We start from the raw sequence: 9,401 nt of genomic DNA on the forward strand, positions 1-9,401 counted from the left end.
AAGCAATTATTCATTCAATAGATACTTATTGAGTATTATGTGCGAGGGTACTGTAGGAGACATTGGAAAGAAAAAGGTGACTTAGAGGCATGTCCTGCTTCTGAAAGCATGCAGAGTCTAGTTAGAACAATCAAATGTGTCTCCAGGGAGTTATCAGACAGTTCTCAATTGGAAAATACTCTGAAGGTGATGGAAGAGTGGTCTACAGGAAGGAGACAGAACTAAGGGTCTAGACATGAAATCACCCTGAATTAGTTGTGTGCATGGGCGTTTCGTAACCACAAGGAGACTCAATGCCTTCATTTGTAAAATGGAAATTGTGATAGTAAGCAAGCCTCACCCCACTACTGTGATAAGAGAATGAGGTAACACACATGAAATGCTTAGCACAGTACCTGCCATGTAGTAAGTTTATCAGGGCTAGTGATGATTATTGATATTCCTGAGTCTCCCAGGAGTGAGGGCACTTCTGGATGAAGGGATACAGTGAGATTTCTTTTAGGGGCAGCATTTGAACTGGATCTTAAAGACGAAAGTTGCATATGGATCTAGGGATTTGGAAGAGAGATCCCAGAAAAGAGGAGGCCATATTGGGGGATTAGAGAGCAGTTGGTGATTTTTTTTTTTTTTTTGGTACCAAAAGACAGTATAAAGAATAGTAAAGAATTCATATTGAAGAAATATAGGACAGATTATGAGCGATCTGAATGCCAGGCTATGGAATCTGGATTTGATTTCAAAGGCATGAGGGACATTCCTAAGACTCTAAGTTTTCAGGTAAGAGGGTAGGAATTACATTGTTCTTCAAGAAGGTTAAAGTGGAAGCAGTGGATAAGAATTCAGGGAAGCCACTTAGAAAGCTAAATAGATATCCAGACCAAAACCAAAACATTGACACTGACATTTTCACACCCACTCCAAAGTCTCATGGCCAGCTGAACTCAGATAGAGTCCCAGAATTTTTGCTTCAGGCAACCGCTGGTAATTGATCATCCCAAACTAGAGCCACAGTAGAAATGGTGAGGGAGATTTTACTGATATCCATCTAGGAAATACATTCTGCTCTCAAAGAAAAAGAGGGTAAAGGAATATGACTTTTTGACAATATCTCAACAGGAATGGCCATCATGAACAGCTCAATAATGTCAATTTGTAACTGTTAGAGCCAGAGGGCTCAGTTTATGCTCCATGCAAACTAACCTCTTCTTCTAGTATTTTATGGGGAGGGCAAATCACAACAGCCAAATAGTTCCTTGGGAACTAGACATGTGAGTAGGAAACAATTTTTGATTCATGGTGGATTCTGGCTTTCCACGGTACCCCTGAGCCCCATCTGGTAAAATATGATGAAAATTACAAACTGCAGAAATTCTGTTCACTGTCGCAACAACAGGATGCACCTGTAGAATTCGTAGAATTAGCAGCAGTGTTCTTTCAGCACCAGTTTGAGAGAAATAAGGCTATTTGCGTAGCACCAACTAGGGCAAAATCTGAAGTATTATTGCATACTCAATGAAGGGGAGGCATTTGATCAGGACAGACACTGTCCATCCACCCAACTAAACATGGATCAAAGACTTACATGCTCCAGTTTCTCTTGCATTAGTTTATTTTCTATCTGGGGGAATAGTAATTTGATAGATGAATTTTCAGGTACTTGGGGGTTGTCTGCTCCCTGGCCTCCATAATTAGATTGTGGACTCTCTGGAACAGGACTTGTCTAATTTGTCTTTACACCTCCCGCTTCCTCAGTGAAGCGGCTTGCTCCTGGATCTTCAGTTGATATTCCTTTAAAAAAATTTTTTTATGATGTTTATTGAATTGATTGAGACTGAAGAATGCACCCAGCAGTCTATAAACTATGAAAAAAAAATAGCAAGAGAAGCTGGTGTGGAGGTTGGAACTGGGTGAAGGTTCAAGCGCAGTGAAAGGACACCATCTCATGCTGTCAGGAGTGCGAGCAGTATGAGCAGGACATTGGTGCAGGCTCTGAAGTCTCTGGGCTCCCGGCAGAAGCACAGTTTCCTGTACCTGCCCTATGATTAGTGTGCCCTAGAGCTGCACATCAATGCCCACACCATGTAGCTGCACCATGTTAAGCACCACCCAACGTTTGTCAATCCTGTGAATACCACGGAGAAGTACCAGGAGGCGCTGGCCAAGCTGACTTTACAACTCAGGTAGCTCTTCAGCCTGCACTAAAGTTCAGTGGTAGATCATAGGATCATGCTATTTTTCTGGATAAAGCTGAACCCTAAGAGTGGTGGAGAACCCAAAGGGGAATTAGTAGAAGCCATCAAAAGGGATTTTGACAAATTTTGGGAGAAGTTGAATGGCTGTATCCAATTGGTGTGCAAGGCTCAGGCTGGGCCTGGCTTGGTCTCAAGGAGGAACAGGGACACTTACATATCACTGTTTGTTCTAATCAAAACCTCCTGGCAGGAGCAACACATCTTATTCCACTGTTGAGGAACAATGTGTGGGATATGTTTATTTCCTGCAGTATAAAAATGTCTGACTTGGTTATCTAAAAGATATTTGGATGTGATCAACTGGAAAATGTAGCTAAAAGATACAAGGCTTGTAAAAAAGTAAAACATTATCATTACACTGAATACATACACATCTTTGCAGTATGTAGAATACCATTATGTACCAGTAGACTTCTTAATGTGGCTCATTCAATTTTTGATAAATATAATGGAATGCTGTAAATAATTTCTTGTATTTAAATGTTGTTTTCTGGAAACTGTTTAGAAATAGTAAATACTTTCATGATTAAAAAAAAGAAAAAAGAGCAAATTGTGGGACCTCAAGTGGAGATTTCAGGTCCCTATCTGAAAGATAGAGAACAAAAAGTCCCGGTTCACCACAGACCTGGGAAAATATCTCCTATTGAACCGAAAAAAGCACATCAACTATGTAAATAACAGGTTCTCTGCACCAGTCCTGGGCATTGTGCTGCCACTATCCAAGAAAGCATATTACTCCTTGCTTTGAATTCTGGCTCTGAGGTCACAGCCCAGCATATAGCTGCACTAGAGAAAGGAGAGTGTGAGATGAGAGAGCAAGGCTGCTTTTATGTGGTGAACTGGGTGAGGCAGGCAGGCCTGAGTGCTTAAAGAATCCTTGCAGAATCCACCAATCACTTCCCTTGTCAAGGCCCCATCTCTTTTCCTCTTTGATTAGATCATAACCATCCTCAGAACAGGGTCATGTCTTAATTTCTTGTGTCTTCCCCAGATCTGAGCAGAATGCTTTAATTGTAGGTGGTTGGACAATATTTGTTAATGGACTACTCGACAGAAGTGAAATTTTTTTTATCTGAGTTTCACTTTTCCCCTTCCTTAGACTTCCCTGGTGAAGGTACCAGTAAATAATGAAATGGTAAAGAGGCCAGCAGCAGGAAAGAGGGAAATCATGTAATTTCTCAGCTAAATAGGCTTTCCTCTGGTCCCTATCTCACAAAGAAAACTGTGCTCAGCATTTTAGTGTAGACTTCCCATCAAGAATTAGCAAACTGAGCCTCCTTAGTGGCACAGGGGGTTAAGCACAGCACTGTGAAGCTATCTGCATCCTCTGCAGCACGAGTTCCATCCCCTTGCCAGCCAGGGAGCTACCCACATGGTGCAGCAGTCCTCTCCTGTCTTGCTCTCTGCTCCCTTCAGCAGTGTATTTCAGTCAGTCTGCTGTTCTGTTCCCCACTCTGTCTCTGGTGAGTGCCCTCACCCCCCACACCTCTGGCCTGTACCCCAGTTCTTGTATGCATAAATAAATAAATCTTAAAAAAATTAGCAAACTGAGCCTTCCCTGGTGGTGCAGTGGTTGAGCGCTGGGCTGCGAGACTGCCCGCAGCCTCTGCAGTGCCGATTCATTCCCTGGCCGCTGGCGAGGGTCCCACAAAATAAAAAAAAAAAAAGCAAACTATGATTTGACAATCACCATCCCAGACTCACCATCTGTCTCTGTGTTCCTTACTTCCTTTTTCCTTCCTTTTCCCTTGTTTTCTCCCTGCTTTTTATCTCTGTATTCAATCATTTGTGTTTTATCTCCTTTGTGTTCTTTTCATAGGAGACTATGTGCCATTTGGGATAGCGGTGCTGTTAAAATGACCACAACAAACTGTAATGGTAAAGAAGTGAAAGATCACTGATTTCTGACCACCTGTTCCTCTTTTCATCTGCTACTCTTTCACCCCTCCTCCCTGACCTAGATTCTGATCAGTAGAAACAATTCCTGTCATAAATTATCATTTAAGGGCCTCCCTGGTGGCGCAGCGGTTGAGCGCGGGGTTGCGAAGCTGCCCTCAGCCTTGCAGCGCCGGTTCGATCCCCGGCTGCTCCCCGGCCACCAGAGGAGGGTCCCACATGGCGCGCAGACCTCTCCTGCCGCCCGCTGCTCCCCTCAGCAGTGTACTTCGGTCCTTCTGCCTGCTCTGCTCCCTGCTCTGGCTCTGGTGAACTCTCTCACCCTCCCGCGCTTCTGACTGTACCCAGTGCTTGTATAAATAAATAAATAAATCTTAAAAAAAAAAATTTATCATTTATATGGGGGGGGGTGACACTAGAGAGCCAAGGTTTAGGGTAGCCTGGACAATAAATGTCAAAAACAAAGTCTCTTCCTTCAAGGATCATCTAATATAGTGGGAATGAGAGAACACCCAAAAGTGAATAACTCACTCTTGTTTGTCCATTAATGGTATCAGCTTTCTGACACTCACCTAACCTCACCCTCACATATCTGGTTTAATCATCTATCATCTTTTCCCTTTTCCTCATGCTGCCTTCATTTCATCTTTACTAGCAATTTTACCAGGGAGTGTTCAAGGAAAAGATGAAATTCAAATGAGTGAATTTTATCACTCTGAAAGCTGGCAAGTCCTATTCTCTGCCTCTCATCAACCATACACCAGGTATTAAAACCTGCATTTTTCCTTTGCAAAACATTCTGACATCAATCCCCTCTGCTCTTCCAACTTGCATCATTTCATTCAGCTCCTTATTATTCAAGCCTGGAGAGCATCTCAGTGGCTCTAAGTCTCCAATTTCCTCTGTGCCTTTACTCTCTCCTGCACACCATACCATCTCAGGCTAATTATGACCTCACTTAGGTTATGTTTGGACATCTATAGTGGCTAAATTCGAAACATTATTTTTATCTTACAAGATCCATTCCATTCTGAACCCAACTGATCTTTCTACCTCTCTACCCAATTCTACTTCTGGAAAGCCACAGACTATGCTTTGCTACTTCAGTTTCCACTTACCAAGGCTCTCCTACAAGGACAATTTTTAGGCATTTGCCAATCATATGAACCTAGTAGCTACTCTCTTCCTGAAATTATATTGCTCTTATTATGATATACTAATGTCACTTTTTACTGTAGAAAATTGTCTCCAACCTAAGATAAGGCAGTTTGTGTCAGAAAATGTGTTACACAATGTGATGAACAGTGTGGTCTAGAAAGTACCAAGCATTTCTAGTGGTATAGCTAAGTAATTTCCTGATAAACTGAGATTTAACGTAGGTAGTTGACCACCTGCCTGTAAGAGGAACTTAGTTAACTTTTAACCAGTGTCCTTTTCTTTGACATAATCTATCAAGGTTATCTAGCTACTCTTTCTTGCAAATACGAATAAACAAGCAAAAAGACCTCTACTGAAATTTTGGACCCACACTTATTAAAAATTCCTCTTTTTAGAAGACTTTTACAAAACTTTGAGAGGTTTTCACACACAAAAAAAATTAGTCTGAAATTGTTTTAACATCTGCTAGTCATATTTTTCAAAATACATGTGTCCTTGCAGTTGGATTCCCACATATATTACACACTTTATTATTTTTTTAAGGATTTTTTTTATTTATTTATACAAGAACCGGGGTACAGTCAGAAGCACGGGAGGGTGAGAGAATTCACCAGAGCCAGAGTGGGGAACAGAACAGGCAAACCGACGAAATACACTGCTGAGGGGAGCAGTGGGCGAGACAGGAGAGGTCTGTCACACCACGGGGGACTGCCGGCCAGCCGGGATCAAATCCGCTCTGCAGAGGCTGCGGACAGCTTCACAGCACTGCGCTCAACAGCCTGCACCACAAGGGAGGCCCTTAATCTGCAACTTTTTGGACCTGAAGTTCAAAACACCATGGCTTTCCTGAAACACTTGCCAAATTACTGGCTATATGCTGACTAAAATTTTCCAAGAGAAGAACAAATAATCATCAGATTCTCAAAAGGTAGTTCTAACCCCTAAAAAGATTAACCACCAGGCCAGAGGAAGAAACAGCATATAAATAGTAGGTTATAACGCAGCATGGCAAAGGCTGTGAAAGTGAGTATAAAGGATAAGAAAAGGTCTCTGGGAGGAAGTGATACTCGTATATTTCCATCTTAGCTGTACATTTCTTAAGGGCAGCAGCTTTGATATATGGATCCTCAGCAATGAGAGAATCTACAATTCCTGCCACAATGAATATCTTTCTTTTCCTTGCCCTCCATCTTCTGTCTCTGCATCATGCAGCCAAACATCAACTAGAAAGCTCAAGACTGAAAGGTTAGCTCAGTGCAAACTATAAAACTCAACTAATTTGTTTGTTTTATATTAGCCCATCTTAACACCAATAGTTGGTCCTCTTATTTTATGAGAAAAATTATGAAGGTTTGTATTATGGTTTTTTTAAACTCTTCATTAATATGAATTTTTAAAATTTATTTATTTATACAAGCACTGGGTACAGTCAGAAGCACGGGAGGGTGAGAGAATTCACCAGAGCCAGAGGGGGGAGCAGAGCAGGCAGAAGGACCGAAGTACACTGCTGAGGGGAGCAGCAGGCGGCAGGAGAGGTCTGCGCGCCATGTGGGACCCTCCTCCGGTGGCTGGGGAGCAGCTGGGGATCAAACCAGCGGAGGCAGAGGCTGGGGGCAGCTTCGCAACCCAGCGCTCAACCGCTGTGCCACCAGGGAGGCCCTAATATGAATTTAGATATCTTGTAATTACAATCAAATGCTTAAAGATATTTGTTTTGCTGTATCCATCTTTAAAATATTATTATTTTCTTTTTTTAAGATTTATTTATTTACCCATTCATAGAAGAACTGGGATGCAGGCCAGAGGTGCAGGGGAAGAGGGGGTATGATGAGAGGACTCACTAGAAACACAGTGGGGAGTAGAACAGGCAAATCCACTGACATACACTGCTAAGGGGAACAGAGGATGAAACAGGAGAGATCTGCTCTCTATGTAGGTTAGCTCCCTGGCCAGGGATCGAGCTCAGGCCATGGTGATAGCACTGAGACTCAATCCCTAGGCCACCAGGGAGGCCCCTATTTCTGTTTTTTAAGTAGCAAACCTACCTAGGTATTGCATAGCTACTTAAAAATTAGTAACTTCTTGGTGAAAATGTCAAGATATGTTTATGCAAAACTTTAATGTTAGAAAGAAATTTGAATCACAATAGGTATATGAGAATAACAATGAATAGCAACTGACTCGTTAAATAGATTTGTTGTTTACAGTAAAATGGCCGAGGCCCCATAATATTAAAAGATAAGGTAAAACAGTTTGTGGTTAGAAGATTACAAAATGCTGGGTTTTTTCCCCTCCACTTATGATGAAACAAACTGAAGCTATAACAGTTAGATTTGAGAACTGCTGAGCCTTCCATAAGCAGGCCTGATGCCCCAAGAGAAATCACCTCCAGGAATATGTGATGTCTGTCCATTAGACCAGCTGTATTAGGGTAAGAAACTCAACATAATATACAGCTAACATAAAAATGTTTACTGCTTTTTTACACAGCAACTCGGGGTACATGTTCAGACACGGGTAGCTGCTCCCAGGTGGAGCACAGTGCTGCCCTTTCAACCTCCACTTCCAATATGATGCTGGCTACAGTCATTCCAGCCAGCAAGAGAGAAGAAGCCAGGTTTCCCAGTTAAACAAATCAGGCTGAGGTGCTGAGTATCATTTCCATTAACATTTCTTGGCCAGAGCTTCATCACTAACCACACTTAGCAAGGGGAGCCTCAGAAATGTATTCTATTTATTTTCCTAAAAAGGAAGGAAGAATGATTTTGGTGGACAGGCTCTATCACATCAACAGTTATGTTGTGGTTGCTGATTTCTTGGTCTCTAGTTTATGTGACGTGACTTGATTTTTAGCTTCATTATGTGTTTATATTATTATTCAGTTTAATGAATACCCAGCCTTTATACCACATAATCATGTTGACTTGGCTCTGAGACAAGAATAATTTTACATGGTTTATTCCAACCAGGACTGATTTGAACCAGTAGCAAACCTTAACATTTCAAAGTGAAAACAAACAAAATGAAATCCAACTTGTAATTTCTTTAAAGCTAGGAAGTCCTACTCCCTCTAGGATCAAAACAAGGTGGGGTGGGAATTGTATGGGGACTATAACCAAGATGAAAAAGCATACATTGTGCAAATATGAAAATGATGTAAAAAATATATAAAATTTAAAAATTATAATAATAAAGAAATACACAATACACTAACATTATTAAAGAATAAAAATAAGGAAGAAAAACTAAAAAAAAGTTAAGAAGTACTCTTCTCAAGGTAAATCATCTCACAATTTTTTTTAAGTAGCATGCAATATCTATGTTCCTCCCATTTCCCCAGCATATATGCAGAATAGGATGTGAGGATTATCAAATATGGCCTCTAATACGAGGCGCTAACTCAGCAACAACAATCATAAAAACCAGTGAGTTGATTAATAATGAATAATTTAATTAATCACTAAATCGTTATTGACACCCCGTCACTATTTCTACTTTAATAATTTTACATAATTTTCAATTAATAAAATATAAAATATATTTAATATTTTGTTAATATTTCACTATTTTGTTACTAATAAAATAAAATGGAGTTTGCTCTTCTAATTAGTTATGAGGAATAAAGGTGAGGTTCTGTTATAAAGCAAAATAAAATCATGATTCAAAATTTGGTTATTTTATATTGCAACAATTAATTTCTGAGCTTAATTTTTGTTGTCTACTTTAATCCACATGTACCTTCTGAGTCCTTGTCCATACTTCTTTGATCTCAGAAAATGTGTAAATGACTATCATGTCATTTAATTCATGGAAAAAATGAGAAAATGATATAACACTGAAGGTATTCGTGAACTTTCCAATAAGAAATATTAATTCCTAAGATCCTCTAAAGTGAAAAAAAAAATAGGAAGCTCAGAGGTCATTTCAGTTTTGTTTGCTCTTTCTATACAAATGTGCTCATGCTCTGAGCTTGTCGGGATTCCAAGTGTTGGCCTCATTTCCTTTTATGGTCTTTGTCTTGAATGGTGGCCTTCTTTACCTTCCTCTTTTCCTTCTCTTTATGAACAATTCAGTCTTATAGCCATGAGGTGGAGC

The 9,401-nt window shown here is 40.5% G+C and overlaps 1 pseudogene across 1 annotated transcript; it reads left to right on the plus strand.

Annotated features, from left to right (window-relative positions):
* Positions 1 to 1,965: 1,965 nt before the first annotated feature.
* Positions 1,966 to 3,249, plus strand: LOC311184139 (superoxide dismutase [Mn], mitochondrial-like; annotated as a pseudogene). The gene is made up of 2 exons: positions 1,966 to 2,591; positions 3,244 to 3,249. The product of its transcript is annotated as a superoxide dismutase [Mn], mitochondrial-like (transcript).
* Positions 3,250 to 9,401: the final 6,152 nt, after the last annotated feature.

Source organism: Talpa europaea (assembly GCF_964194135.1).
Source record: "Talpa europaea genome assembly, chromosome: 14".
NCBI lineage: Eukaryota > Metazoa > Chordata > Mammalia > Eulipotyphla > Talpidae > Talpa > Talpa europaea.